The sequence below is a fragment of the Mobula hypostoma genome, chromosome 27, assembly GCF_963921235.1.
Source record: "Mobula hypostoma chromosome 27, sMobHyp1.1, whole genome shotgun sequence".
Taxonomy (NCBI): domain Eukaryota; kingdom Metazoa; phylum Chordata; class Chondrichthyes; order Myliobatiformes; family Myliobatidae; genus Mobula; species Mobula hypostoma.
The window spans coordinates 37,901,889-37,918,395 of record NC_086123.1 but is presented as its reverse complement, the minus strand read 5'-3'; positions in this window follow the sequence as shown (position 1 = coordinate 37,918,395).

The window sequence follows — 16,507 nt, the reverse complement described above, 5'->3', positions numbered from 1 at the left end:
GCTGTCAATGGGGGGATGTAGATACTGTCGATAGTAGAGCGGGAGCATAGATACTGTCGATGGTGGAGGGGGAACGTAGATACTGTTGATGGGAAGGAAGCAGATACTGTCGATGGGGGGATGTAGATACTGTCGATGGTGGAAGTAGATGCTGTCGATGGTGGAGGGGGAATCTAGATGCTGTCGATGGAGGGGATTTAGTTACTGTCGATGGGGGGAGCATAGATACTGTCAATGGGGGTGATGTAGATACTGTCGATGGTGGAGATTTAGATACTGTCGATGGTGGAGGGGAAATGTACATACTGTCAATGGGGGACTTGTAGATACTGTGGATGGTGGAGGGGGAACGTAGATACAGTCGATGGGGGGCATGTAGATATTGTCGATGGTGTGGGGGAAACATAGATACAGTCGATGGTGGAGGGGGAACGTAGATAATGTTGATGGGGGGGATGTAGTTACTGGCGATGGTCGAGGGTGAACATAGATACTGTCGATGAGGGGGATGTAGATACCGTCGATGGGGGATGTCGATACTGTCGATGGGGGGGATGTAGATGCTATCAATGGTGGGGTGGGGAACATAGATACTGTCGATGGTGGAGTGGGAACATAGATACTGTCGATGGGTGGTATTTAGATACAGTCGATGAGGGGGTTTCAGATACTGTCGATGGGGAATAGGTACTGTCAATGGGGGGTGCATAGATACTGTCAATTGGGGGCTGTGGATACTGTCGATGGAAGGGATGTAGATACTGTCGATGATGGAGTGGGAACATAGATATTGTCGATGGGTGGATGTAGATATTGTCGATGGTGGGGATGTAGATACTGTCGATGGTGGAGGGGGCACATAGATACTGTCGATTGGTGGATATAGGTACTGTAGATGGTGGAGGGGGAACATCGATACTGTCGATGGGGGAATGTTGATACTGTCGATGGGGGGATGTAGATACTTTCGATGGGGGGATGTAGATACTGTCGATGGTGGAGGGGGAACTTCGATACTGTCGATGGGGGAATGTAGATACAGTTGATGGTTGGGATGTAGATACTGTCGATGGTGGAGGGGGAACATCGATACTGTCGATGGGGGAATGTAGATACTGTCGATTGGGGGATGTAGATACTGTCGACGGGGTGATGTAGATACTGTCGATGGTGGAGGGGGAACATGGATACTGTCATTGGGGGGATGTAGATGCTGTCGATGGGGGATGTAGATACTATCGATAGTGGAGGGGGAACATAGATACTGTTGATGGTGGAGGGGAAACGTAGATACTGTCGATGGTGGAAGGGGAAAGTAGATACTGTCGATGGTGGAAGGGGAAAGTAGATACTGTCGATGGGGAAACATAGATACGGTCGATGTGGGGGTGTAGATACTGTCGATGGTGGAGGGGGAATGTAGGTACTGTCCATGGGGCGATGCAATACTGTCGATGGTGGAGGGGGAACATAGATACATTCGACGGGGTGATGTAGATACTGTCGATGGTGGGGGGGGGAATAGATACTGTCGATGGTGGAGGGGGAACGTAGATACTGTTGATGGGAAGGAAGAGATACTGTCGATGGGGGGATGTAGATACTGTCGATGGTGGAAGTAGATGCTGTCGATGGTGGAGGGGGAATCTAGATGCTGTCGATGGAGGGGATTTAGTTACTGTCGATGGGGGGAGCATAGATACTGTCAACGGGGGTGATGTAGATACTGTCGATGGTGGAGATTTAGATACTGTCGATGGTGGAGGGGAAATGTACATACTGTCAATGGGGGACTTGTAGATACTGTGGATGGTGGAGGGGGAACGTAGATACAGTCGATGGGGGGCATGTAGATATTGTCGATGGTGTGGGGGAAACATAGATACAGTCGATGGTGGAGGGGGAACGTAGATAATGTTGATGGGGGGGGATGTAGTTACTGGCGATGGTCGAGGGTGAACATAGATACTGTCGATGAGGGGGATGTAGATACCGTCGATGGGGGATGTAGATGCTGTCGATGGTGGAGGGGGAATGTAGATACTGTCGATTAGGCGGATGTAGATACTGTCGATGGGAGGAGCATAGATACTGTCAGTGGGGGTGATTTAGATACTGTCGATGGTGGAGGGGGAACGTACGTACTGTCAATGGGGGTCTTGTAGATACTGTGGATGGTGGAGGGGGAACGTAGATACAGTCGATGGGGGGCATGTAGATTCTGTCGATGGTGGCAGGGGAACATAGATACTGTCGATGGGTGGCATTTAGATACTGTCGATGAGGGGGATGTAGATACTGTCAATGGGGGATAGGTACTGTCAATGGGGGGTACATAGATACTGTCAATTGGGGGCTGTGGTTACTGTCGATGGAAGGGATGTAGATGCTGTCGATGATGGAGGGGGAACATAAATACTGTCGATGGGTGGATGTAGATACTGTCGATGGTGGAGTGGGAACATAGATACTGTCGATGGTGGCGGGGGAACATAGTTACTGTTGACGGAGGGGATGTACATACTGTCGATGAGGGGGATGTAGATACTGTCGATGGGGGGAGCATAGATACTGTCAATGTGGTGGATGTAGATACTGTTGATGGTGGGGATGTAGATACTGTCGATGGTGGAGGGGGAACATCGATACTGTCGATGGGGGAATGTTGATACTGTCGATGGGGGGATGTAGATACTGTCGATGGGGGGATGTAGATACTGTCGATGGTGGAGGGGGAACTTCGATACTGTCGATGGGGGAATGTAGATACAGTTGATGGTGGAGGGGGAACTTCGATACTGTCGATGGGGGAATGTAGATACAGTTGATGGTTGGGATGTAGATACTGTCGATGGTGGAGGGGGAACATCGATACTGTCGATGGGGGAATGTAGATACTGTCGATTGGGGGATGTAGATACTGTCGACGGGGTGATGTAGATACTGTCGATGGTGGAGGGGGAACATGGATACTGTCATTGGGGGGATGTAGATGCTGTCGATGGGGGATGTACGTACTATCGATAGTGGAGGGGGAACATAGATACTGTTGATGGTGGAGGGGAAACGTAGATACTGTCGATGGTGGAGGGGGAAAGTAGATACTGTCGATGGGGAAACATAGATACGGTCGATGTGGGGGTGTAGATACTGTCGATGGTGGAGGGGGAATGTAGGTACTGTCCATGGGGCGATGCAATACTGTCGATGGTGGAGGGGGAACATAGATACATTCGCCGGGTGATGTAGATACTGTCGATGGTGGGGGGGGGAAATAGATACTGTCGATGGTGGAGGGGGAACGTAGATACTGTTGATGGGAAGGAAGCAGATACTGTCGATGGGGGGATGTAGATACTGTCGATGGTGGAAGTAGATGCTGTCGATGGTGGAGGGGGAATCTGGATGCTGTCGATGGAGGGGATTTAGTTACTGTCGATGGGGGGAGCATAGATACTGTCAATGGGGGTGATGTAGATACTGTCGATGGTGGAGATTTAGATACTGTCGATGGTGGAGGGGAAATGTACATACTGTCAATGGGGGGCATGTAGATATTGTCGATGGTGTGGGGGAAACATAGATACAGTCGACGGTGGAGGGGGAACGTAGATAATGTTGATGGGGGGGATGTAGTTACTGGCGATGGTCGAGGGTGAACATAGATACTGTCGATGAGGGGGATGTAGATACCGTCGATGGGGGATGTCGATACTGTCGATGGGGGGGATGTAGATGCTATCAATGGTGGGGTGGGGAACATAGATACTGTCGATGGTGGAGTGGGAACATAGATACTGTCGATGGGTGGTATTTAGATACAGTCGATGAGGGGGTTTCAGATACTGTCGATGGGGAATAGGTACTGTCAATGGGGGGTGCATAGATACTGTCAATTGGGGGCTGTGGATACTGTCGATGGAAGGGATGTAGATACTGTCGATGATGGAGTGGGAACATAGATATTGTCGATGGGTGGATGTAGATATTGTCGATGGTGGGGATGTAGATACTGTCGATGGTGGAGGGGGCACATAGATACTATCGATTGGTGGATATAGGTACTGTAGATGGTGGAGCGTGAACATAGATACTGTCGATGGGGAGGATGTAGATTCTGTCAATGGGGGGATGTAGATGCTGTCAATGGGGGGATGTAGATACTGTCGATAGTAGAGCGGGAGCATAGATACTGTCGATGGTGGAGGGGGAACGTAGATACTGTTGATGGGAAGGAAGCAGATACTGTCGATGGGGGGATGTAGATACTGTCGATGGTGGAAGTAGATGCTGTCGATGGTGGAGGGGGAATCTAGATGCTGTCGATGGAGGGGATTTAGTTACTGTCGATGGGGGGAGCATAGATACTGTCAATGGGGGTGATGTAGATACTGTCGATGGTGGAGATTTAGATACTGTCGATGGTGGAGGGGAAATGTACATACTGTCAATGGGGGACTTGTAGATACTGTGGATGGTGGAGGGGGAACGTAGATACAGTCGATGGGGGGCATGTAGATATTGTCGATGGTGTGGGGGAAACATAGATACAGTCGATGGTGGAGGGGGAACATAGATAATGTTGATGGGGGGGATGTAGTTACTGGCGATGGTCGAGGGTGAACATAGATACTGTCGATGAGGGGGATGTAGATACCGTCGATGGGGGATGTCGATACTGTCGATGGGGGGGATGTAGATGCTATCAATGGTGGGGTGGGGAACATAGATACTGTCGATGGTGGAGTGGGAACATAGATACTGTCGATGGGTGGTATTTAGATACAGTCGATGAGGGGGTTTCAGATACTGTCGATGGGGAATAGGTACTGTCAATGGGGGGTGCATAGATACTGTCAATTGGGGGCTGTGGATACTGTCGATGGAAGGGATGTAGATACTGTCGATGATGGAGTGGGAACATAGATATTGTCGATGGGTGGATGTAGATATTGTCGATGGTGGGGATGTAGATACTGTCGATGGTGGAGGGGGCACATAGATACTGTCGATTGGTGGATATAGGTACTGTAGATGGTGGAGCGTGAACATAGATACTGTCGATGGGGAGGATGTAGATTCTGTCAATGGGGGGATGTAGATGCTGTCAATGGGGGGATGTAGATACTGTCGATAGTAGAGCGGGAGCATAGATACTGTCGATGGTGGAGGGGAAACGTAGATACTGTCGATGGGGGGTTGTAGACACTGTCGATGGTGGGGGGGGCAACATAGATACTGTAAATGGTGGAGGGGGAACGTAGATACTGTTGATGGGGGGGATGTAGATACTGTCGATGGGGGGATGTAGATACTGTCGATGGTGGAGGGGAAACGTAGATACTGTCGATGGGGGGATGTAGATACTGTCGATGGCGGGATGTAGATACTGTCGATGGTGTAGGGGGAACATAGATACTGTCGATGGGGGGATGTAGATACTGTCGATGGTGGAGAGGAAACATAGATACTGTCAATGGGGGGATGTAGATGCTGTCAATGGGGGGATGTAGATACTGTCGATAGTAGAGCGGGAACATAGATACTGTCGATGGTGGAGGGGAAACGTAGATACTGTCCATGGTGGGATGTAGATACTGTCGATGGCGGAGGGGGAACATCGATACTGTCGATGGGGCGATGTAGACACTGTCGAAGGTGGGGGGGAAGCATAGATTATGTAAATGGTGGAGGGGGAATGTAGATACTGTTGATGGGGGGGATGTAGATACTGTCGATGGTGTAGGGGGAACATAGATACTGTCGATGGGGGGATGTAGATGCAGTCGATGTGGAGGGGGAACATAGATGCTGTCGATGCGGGGTGTAGATACTCTCAAGGGGGGGATGTAGATACTGTCGATGGTGGAGAGGAAACATAGATACTGTCAATGGGGGGATGTAGATGCTGTCAATGGGGGGATGTAGATACTGTCGATAGTAGAGCGGGAACATAGATACTGTCGATGGTGGAGGGGAAACGTAGATACTGTCCATGGTGGAGGGGGAAAGTAGATACTGTCAACGGGGGAACGTAGATATTGTCGATGTGGGGTTGTAGATACTGTCGATGGTGGAGGGGGAACTTAGATACTGTCAATGGGGGGATGTAGATACTGTCGATGGTGGAAGGGGAACGTAGATACTGTCCATGGGGGGATGTAGATACTGTCGATGGGGGGAGCATAGATACTGTCGATGGGGGGAGCATAGATACTGTCGATCGGGGGATGTAGATACTGTTGATGGGTGGATGTAGGTACTGTCGATGGGGGGATGTAGATACTGTTGATGGGAGCGATGTAGATACTACGGATGGTGGGGATGTAGATACTGACGATGGTGGAGGGGGAACATAGATACTGTCGATGGGGCGATGTAGATACTGTTGTTGGTGGGAGCAAAACATAGATACTGTCGATGGGGGGGATTTAGATACTGTTGATGAGGAAATGTAGATACTGTCGATGGTGGGATGTATATACTGTCGATTGTGGAGGGGAAACATAGCTACTGTCAATGGGGTGATGTAGATGCTGTCGATGGGGGGATGTAGATACTGTCGATAGTGGAGGGAGAACATAGATACTGTCAATGGTGGAGAGGAAACGTAGATACTGTCGATGGTGGAGGGGGAACCTAGATACTGTCCATGGGGGGATGTAGATACTGTCGATGGGGGGAGCACAGATACTGTCGATGGGGGGATGTAGGTACTGTCGATGTGGGGTATGTAGTTACTGTCGATGGGGAGATGTAGATACTGTCGATGGGTGGATGTAGATACTGTCAATGGTGGGGGCAAAACATAGATACTGTCGATGGAGGGTATGTAGATACTGTCGATGAGGGGGATGTAGATACTGTCGATGGGGGGAGCATAGATACTGTCAAGGGGGGGATGTAGATACTGTCGATGGTGGAGGGGGAACACAGATACTGTCGACGGGGGGATGTAGATTCTGTCGATGGGGGGATATAGATGCTGTCGATGGTGAAGTGGGAACATAGATACTGGCGATGGTGGAGGGGGAACGTACATACTGTCAATGGGGGGCATGTAGATACTGTTGATGGTGGAGGGGGAGCACAGATACTGTCGATGGGGGGATGTAGATACTGTCGATGGGGCATTGTAGATACTGTCGATGGTGGAGGGGGAACATAGATACTGTCGATGGGGGGGATGGAGATACTGCTGATGGTGGAGGGGGAACGTAAATGCTGTCGATGGGGGGTGTAGATACTGTCGATGGGGGGATGTAGATGCTGTCGATGGTGGAGGGGGAACAGAGATACTGTCGATGGGGGGGATGGAGATACTGTCGATGGTGGAGGGGGAACATAGATACTGTCGATGGGGGGGATGTAGATACTGTCGATGGGGAATGTAGATGCTGTCGATGGTGGAGGGGGAACATAGATACTGTCAATGGGGGGGATGTAGATGCTGTCGATGGGGGGATGTAGATACTGTCGATAGTGGAGGGGGAACATAGATACTGTCGATGTTGGAAGGGAAACGTAGATACTGTCGAAGGTGAAGGGGGAACGCAGATACTGTCGATGGGGGGATGTAGATACATTCGATGGTGGAGGGGGAACGTAGATACTGTCCATGGGGGGATGTTGATACTGTCGATGGTGGAGAGGGAATATAGATACTGTGAATGGGGGGATGTAGATGCTGTCGATGGGGGGATGTAGATACTGTCGATTGTGGAGGGGGAACATAGATACTGTCGATGGTGGAGGGGAAACGTAGATATTATTGATGGTGGAAGGGGAGCGTAGATACTGTCAATGGGGGGATGTAGATACTGTCGATGGTGGAGATGGAACATAGATTCTGTCGATGGGGTGATGTTGATACTGTCGATGGTGGGGTGGAAACATAGATACTGTCGATGGTGGAGGGAGAACGTAGATACTGTTGATGGTGGGGATGTAGATGCTGTCGATGGTGGAGGGGGAACATAGATACTGTCGATGGGGGGGATGGAGATACTGTCGATGGTGGAGGGAGAACGTAGATACTGTTGATGGGGGGGATGTAGATGCTGTCAATGGTCAGGTGGGGATCATAGATGCTGTTGATGGTGGTGTAGGGAACATAGGTAATACCATTTGGAGACCCTAATTTGGATTTATATATATATATATATCTCGGTGACACAGTAGTGTCGCAATGCAGTACAGTACCAGCTGTCGTACTGTGGTTCGATTCTTGCTGCTGTCAGCAAGGAGCTGGTGTGTTTTCCCTGTGACTGCGCATGTGTTTCCCCCAGGAGGTCTGGCTTCCTCCCACATTCCAAAGATGTACTTAGGGTTAGTGAGCTGCGAACATGCTATCTTGGCACCAGAGGCTCAGCACAACCCTTGTCTACTTGATTTGATGCAAAGCAATGCATTTCACTATGTTTTGATGGACAGATGACAAATAAATCGAAGCTAACCTATTGTATCATGCAAAGTCTCCATAACCACTTGAAAATCAAATTAAATTGTAACCTGATAGAAGGGCTGTACGAGGATGTCTAACAGCCAATAGCAACACTGTTATTCTGATTTCTGAATAGACAATTAACCCACATGCTCTACTGCTTTTGCTCTTTTGTTGGACTACGTATTCAATTTAATACAATGTTTTTAAAATATTTCTTATAATAATTTATAGTTATTGCAATGTTATTGCAAAATTATGTATTGCAATGTACTGCAACTGCAAAACAACAAATTTCATGACTTGTGCTAATGATATGAAATCTGATTCAGGGATTTTTTCTAATTGATCAATGTATCAAAGATTAGGGCAGTGACCCGGGTTCATTTCCTGCCTCTGCCTGGAAGGAGATTGTACGTTCTCCCCTGACAACGTGGGTTTCCTCCAGGTGCCACTGTTTCCTCCCAAGGCCGTACGGGTTAGTAGGTTAAATGGTCCCATAGGTGTAATTAGTTAGTGGGGGCTTGTTGGGCCAGAAGTCCCTGTTACCGTGCTGTATCACTAAATCTAAAAAAAAAGATCTCAGAGACAGAGACCCTGTCTGTCAATATAAATTAAAAGGTTAATCTACCAGTTGGGAGCAAAATCTGTTATTGCCATTTTTGGTGAGAACTAACTGAAGTTAGCATAGCTGTTGTGGGAAGGAGAGCACTAAAGGCTCAACCTGTGTTTGATTATCAGTCAACTAAAGCTTCATCGTGACAAGCCTTAGGCCAGTGGAAGTCTTGTACTCTTCCAGAAGACGTTCCCAGTAACAGTAACTGCAGGACCACATATCTCACACCATTTATTCATCGACATACAGCGAGGGAGAGGAACTTCCAGCACTTCGAGCCACACCGTCCAGAAACCCCCGATTTAACCCTCGCCTAACCACGGGACAATTTACAATGACCAATTATCCCACCAGCCAGTACGTCTTTGGACTGCGAGTGGAAACCAGAACCACCTGGAGAAAATGGACACAAAAGGAAAAGGATGAAAGAATGCAAGCGCCCCCCAGAGAAACAAACATTAAGAGATCTTGAACAGCTGCATCAATAGAACAAGTTCACTTACTTGTTGCTCAAGTGTAATAGAAGTGAAATCCATTCTAACTGAGGTACGTCGCTTTCAAATCTGACAATGGTTATTTCTCTCTGGTGGTGAACAGGCAGAGCCAAATGCCTAGTCACCTATACCCATTGTGATTAGAAATTCTGCAGAGCTCCAGTCACTCCCTTTGGAGAGAGCCAAGAAGAATGTCACTGAGGGAACGACTGTGCTGAATCTCATCAGATGATGGTTTCTGAATGGAGTTGTTGTCTTTGCTGACCATGTGCTCACAATAACCTGCGTCCAGGTCCCAACATATCGATGTAGTTATAAAGAAGGCAAGAAAGCGGCTATACTTTATTAGGAGTTTCAAGAGATTTGGCATGTCAACAAATGCACTCAAAAACTTCTATGGTGGAAAGCATTCTGACAGGCTGCATCACTGGCTGGTATGGAGGGGCTACTGTGCAGGCCCGAAAGAAGCTGCAGAAGGTTGTAAATCTAGTCAACTCCATCTTGGGCACTAGCCTACAAAGTACCCAGGACATCTTTAGGGAGCGGTGTCTCAGAAAGGCAGCGTCCATTACTAAAGACCTCCAGCACCCAGGGAATGCCCTGCTCTCACTGTTACCATCAGGTAGGAGGTACAGAAGCCTGAATGCACACACTCAGCAATTCAGGAACAGCTTCTTCCCCTCTGCCATCCGATTCCTAAATGGACATTGAAGCTTTGGACACTACCTCACATTTTTTAATATACAGTATTTCTGTTTTTGCACATTTAAAAAAATCTATTCAATATATGTAATTGACTTACTTGTCTATTTATTATGTTTTATTTTATTTATTATTTTTTTCTCTGCTAGATTATGTATTGCATGGAACTGCTGCTGCTAAGTTAACAAACTTCACATGTGATGCCGGTGATAATAAACCTGATTCTGATTCTGACATTGAACCCTTGGACATTACCTCACTTTTTTTTAATACATAGTATTTTTGCTTTTTGCACTATTTTTAATCTATTCAATATATGTATACTGTATAATGTACACTGAATAAGATTTACTTATTATTATTATTATTTTTACTTCTATATTACATATTACATTGAATTGCTGCTACTAAGTCAACAAATTTCACATCACCTGCTGGTGATAATAATCCTGATTCTGATTCTGACTTGAGACCTTTTTCGAATGCCTTAGTCAGCACGGTCTTATTGTCATCCCGGCGAAGTGCCAGTCTGGACTGCCCGTGGTGGATTTCCTTGGATACCGTGCCAACGCATCAGGGCAGTCCCCCTGCCGGCTGAACTTGAGACCATCAAGTGCTTCCCTCGGCCACTCACCATTGAGGCCGTGCAGGAGCTTTTGGGCATAGTGAACTTTTATCACCATTTTGTCCCCAAAGCGACTCAGTTCAAGTGCCCCCTCTACGAGGCCCTGGGGCAAAGAGGCCAAGCAGATCGTGGACTGGATGGAGGAAAGGTCTAAGGCATTCTCGGACACTGAGCATACATTGTCCAATGCAATGCTGCTGGTGCTCTCCCTCCCAGACATGCTGATCACTCTCACCACAGACACGTCGGATTGTGTGATCGGCGCAGCGTCAATGGCGTTTGGCAGCCTCTTGACTTTTTTAGCTGTCAGCTTCGGCCCTGCAAGCTGAAATACAGCACATTCGACCGTCAGCTTCGCCCCGGCTAGCTCGAGTACAGCACGTTCAACCGTGAGCTTCACCCCGTGAGCTCGAGCACAGCACGTTCAACCGTCAGCTTCGCCCCGGCTAGCTCGAGTACAGCACGTTCGACCGACAGCTTCGCCCCTGTGAGCTTGAACACAGCACGTTCAACCGTCAGCTTCGCCCCGGCTAGCTCGAGTACAGCACGTTCGACCGTCAGCTTCGCCCCGGCTAGCTCGAGTACAGCACGTTCGACCGTCAGCTTCATCCCTGTGAGCTCGAGTACAGCACGTTCGACCGTGAGCTTCGCCCCGGCTAGCTCGAGTACAGCACGTTCGACTATCAGCTTCGCCCCTGTGAGCTTGAACACAGCACGTTCGACCGTCAGCTTCGCCCCTGTGAGCTTGAACACAGCACATTCGACCGTCAGCTTCGCCCCGGCTAGCTCGAGTACAGCACGTTCGACCGTCAGCTTCGCCCCTGTGAGCTTGAACACAGCACATTCGACCGTCAGCTTCGCCCCGGCTAGCTCGAGTACAGCACGTTCGACCGTCAGCTTCGCCCCGGCTAGCTCGAGTACAGCACGTTCGACCGTCAGCTTCGCCCCGGCTAGCTCGAGTACAGCACGTTCGACCGTCAGCTTCGCCCCTGTGAGCTTGAACACAGCACGTTCGACCGTCAGCTTCGCCCCTGTGAGCTTGAACACAGCACGTTCGACCGTCAGCTTCGCCCCGGCTAGCTCGAGTACAGCACGTTCGACCGTCAGCTTCGCCCCGGCTAGCTCGAGTACAGCACGTTCGACCGTCAGCTTCACCCCTGTGAGCTCGAGTACAGCACGTTCGACCGTCAGCTTCGCCCCGGCTAGCTCGAGTACAGCACGTTCGACCGTCAGCTTCGCCCCTGTGAGCTTGAACACAGCACGTTCGACCGTCAGCTTCGCCGCGGCTAGCTCGAGTACAGCACGTTCGACCGTCAGCTTCGCCCCGGCTAGCTCGAGTACAGCACGTTCAACCGTGAGCTTCACCCCTGTGAGCTCGAGTACAGCACGTTCGACCATCAGCTTCGCCCCGGCTAGCTCGAGTACAGCACGTTCGACCGTCAGCTTCGCCCCTGTGAGCTTGAACACAGCACGTTCGACCGTGAGCTTCGCCGCGGCTAGCTCGAGTACAGCACGTTCGACCGTCAGCTTCGCCGCGGCTAGCTTGAGCACAGCACGTTCGACCGTCAGCTTCGCCCCGGCTAGCTCGAGTACAGCACGTTCGACCGTCAGCTTCACCCCTGTGAGCTCGAGTACAGCACGTTTGACCGTCAGCTTCGCCCCGGCTAGCTCGAGTACAGCACGTTCGACCGTCAGCTTCACCCCTGTGAGCTCGAGTACAGCACGTTCGACCGTCAGCTTCGCCCCGGCTAGCTCGAGTACAGCACGTTCGACCGTGAGCTTCACCCCTGTGAGCTTGAGTACAGCACGTTTGACCGTCAGCTTCGCCCCTGTGAGCTTGAACACAGCACGTTCGACCGTCAGCTTCGCCCCTGTGAGCTTGAACACAGCATGTTCGACCGTCAGCTTCGCCCCGGCTAGCTCGAGTACAGCACGTTCGACCGTCAGCTTCGCCCCGGCTAGCTCGAGTACAGCACGTTCGACCGTCAGCTTCGCCCCTGTGAGCTTGAACACAGCACGTTCGACCGTCAGCTTCACCCCTGTGAGCTCGAGTACAGCACGTTCTACCGTCAGCTTCGCCCCTGTGAGCTTGAACACAGCACGTTCGACCGTCAGCTTCGCCCCGGCTAGCTCGAGTACAGCACGTTCGACCGTCAGCTTCGCCCCGGCTAGCTCGAGTACAGCACGTTCGACCGTCAGCTTCGCCCTGGCTAGCTCGAGTACAGCACGTTCGACCATCAGCTTCGCCCCGGCTAGCTCGAGTACAGCACGTTCGACTGTCAGCTTCGCCCCTGTGAGCTTGAACACAGCACGTTCGACCGTCAGCTTCGCCCCTGTGAGCTCGAGTACAGCACGTTCGACCGTCAGCTTCACCCCTGTGAGCTCGAGTACAGCACGTTCGACCGTCAGCTTCACCCCTGTGAGCTCGAGTACAGCACGTTCGACCGTCAGCTTCGCCCCGGCTAGCTCGAGTACAGCACGTTCGACCGTGAGCCTCACCCCTGTGAGCTTGAACACAGCACGTTCGACAGTCAGCTCCTCAGCCTGTAGTTGGCAGTGCTGCAGTTTCATTTTCTGCAGGACAGCCGTCCATTTACGGCTTTTGTGGATCAGAAACCCCTAACATTCACCATTGGTAAGATCTCTGAACCTTGGTCTGCCCGACAGCAGTGTCTTCTCCCTTTTGTTTCACAGTTCACCACAGACATCCAGCATGCTATGGGGAAGTGTAACCTCGTGGCTGGCTGACTTTCCCAGTCCTTCGCTGCTGCTGTCCATTTGGGTGCGGACTACGCTCCAATGGCGGCAGACCAGGTTTCAGACCCGAGCGTGCAGACACTGCATTCGGCAGACAGAGGGTTGAAATCGGTGGATGTTGCTTTCAGTGAGAATGGCATTTCGTTACTGTGTGATGTGTCAACGGGGCGATCCAGGACATTTGTGCCAGCGATCTGGTGGCAGCACGTTTTCGATGCAGTCTCACCCAGGCCGGAGGGCATCACAGGAGCTGGTGACAGAAGGGTTTGTGTGGCACGGGTTTAAGAAGGATGTCAGGGACTGGGCTAGTGCTTTTCTGGCGTGAAGATGCATCGACACCTTCTCTGGAGAAGCCCAAGGCTCCTTTGGCTCTTTCCGCGGACCCTGAGCAGCGTTTCGACCATGTGGATATGAATTTGGTCGGCCCGTTGACCCTGTCCCGCGGGTTTACTCACCTCCTCACCATCATTGATAGGATCGTACGTTGGCCAGAGGCAGTGCCACTGTTGCTCACTTCAGCTGCGGAGGTGGCCCGAGCGTTCGTTGGCTCTTGGATCGCTCAGTTTGATGTCCCATCGATTATCTCTTCAGACCGAGAGACGCAGTTTACGTCCGAGCTTTGGTGTGTGGTTGCCAATGATCTGGGGGTGAAACTACACTGGACCACAGCTTATCACCCTCAGGCCAACAGTCTATGAGAGTGGTTCCACCGTTCAATGGAAGCTGCTCTCCGTGCGTGCCTCAGCGATGGTGGTTGAGTGGGCAGACTGCCGTGGGTCATGTTGGACCTGAGGACGGCCCCTAAGACGGGCCTTCAGTCCTCTTCTGCGGAGCTCATTTTCGGGCAACCCCTGTGGGTGCTGGGAGAGTTTCTCCCAGCATCCATGGCCCCATGGTCCATTTCACAGTGGCGGTCAGCTTTTATGGAGAGCACCAAAACTTCCACTCCAGTGCCCATGACGCAGCACAGCCTGCCGCGGTCAGACCTGTTACCGGGTCTGCAGGAGATGCAGTATGTGTTTGTGCATCATGATGGACATCAGGGTCCCCTGCGGTTGCTTATGACGGCCTGTTCCGCGTGTTGGAAGTGGGGTTTGGGATAAGTTTTTCACGCCGGACTTTGGAGGAATCCCGGACAGTGTTTCTGTGGATTGTTTCAAGCCTGCCCATTTGGACCTGGAGTCTCCAGTGGAAATGGCACAGCCCCCGCGGAGGGTCTGGCCTCCCACCTCCAGACAGTCTGATTTTGTCTGCTAGGGTGAATTCTGGGGGGGTGGGGGGGGGCATGTGTAGGAACTCCTTAATTTCATTAGGCAGAATTCATCCAGACTGTTAAGGGTTAAGTTCGCTGTGTATGTTACGTGTTACATTGTACGTTATTACGTTTCAGAGAGTTTTTTCTGATATATATACAACGTCGCCATTTGTTTGTGTGGCAATGAAGTACAGATTAGGAGTAATTACATTCGTCAATTTTTGTCGACTCTCTACAATTCAATAGATTTGATGCTCACTTTACACACATTGTGATGTCTGTTATCTGATGCTAGCTAACTGCTGAGATGTATTCAGAAATCCCACTTGCCTGCTAGGTTTTAATAACAATCTTGTAGTCAGGTGCAAAACATACTGATTGTGAATTTGTGAAGCAGAGTTGTCTTTGTATTTCTGTGTCTGAGCAGATATAAAGAGAAGCTACCTGTGCTCAATACTCTGGTCTCCTAATCCTCCACCCTCCCTGACAGTGAGGAGTTTACACCCTCTCTCCTAATCCTCCACACCCCTGACAGTGAGGGGCTTACTCCACCCTCTCTCCTAACCCTCCACCCTCTCTGACAGTGAGGAGTTTACACCCTCTCTCCTAATCCTCCACCCTCCCTGACAGTGAAGGATTTACTCCCTCTCTCCTAACCCTCCACCCTCCCTGACAGTGAGGGGTTTACTCCCTCTCTCCTAATCCTCCACCCTCCCTGACAGTGAGGAGTTTACACCCTCTCTCCTAACCCTCCACCCTCCCTGACAGTGAGGGGTTTACACCCTCTCTCCTCATCCTCCACCCCTCTGACAGTGAGGGGTTTACTCCCTCTCTCCTAATCCTCCACCCTCTCTGACAGTGAGGGGTTTACTCCCTCTCTCCTCATCCTCCACCCTCCCTGACAGTGAGGGGTTTACACCCTCTCTCCTCATCCTCCACCCCTCTGACAGTGAGGGGTTTACACCCTCTCTCCTAATCCTCCACCCCTCTGACAGTGAGGGGTTTACTCCCTCTCTCCTAACCCTCCACCCTCCCTGACAGTGAGGGGTTTACTCCACCCTCTCTCCTCATCCTCCACCCCTCTGACAGTGAGGCGATTACATCTTCTCTCCTCATTCTCCACTCCTCTGACAGTGAGGAGTTTACTCCCTTTCTCCCAATCCTCCACCCCTCTGACAGCGAGGGTCTTACTCCACCCTCTTTCCTAACCCTCTGCCCCTCTCTGACAGTGATGGACCAGTTCTCCAAGGCAGTCGACTTCATTGCCCTTCCCATACCTCCATTAGCCACTGAGACAGTGGACCTGATTCTCCAACATGTAGTTTATATCCACAGTTTCTCTTGGGACATTGTGTCAGACCGGGGCCCACAATTTGTCTCCCGTTTCTGGTGAGTTGTATGCTCCCTCCTCTACACCTCAGTGAACTTGTCCTCTGGCTATCTTCTGCAGAACAATAATCAATTAGAAAGAGACAGTCAGCAAGTGGAGACGTTTCTGCGTTGTCTCTCCACCTCCAACCCTTGCCCATGGAAGTACCATCTGCTCTGAGCTGACCTGTCCACAAGCTACACACACCCTCTGTCAAGGGTATGTCACTCTTTGAAGAGCTTCTTG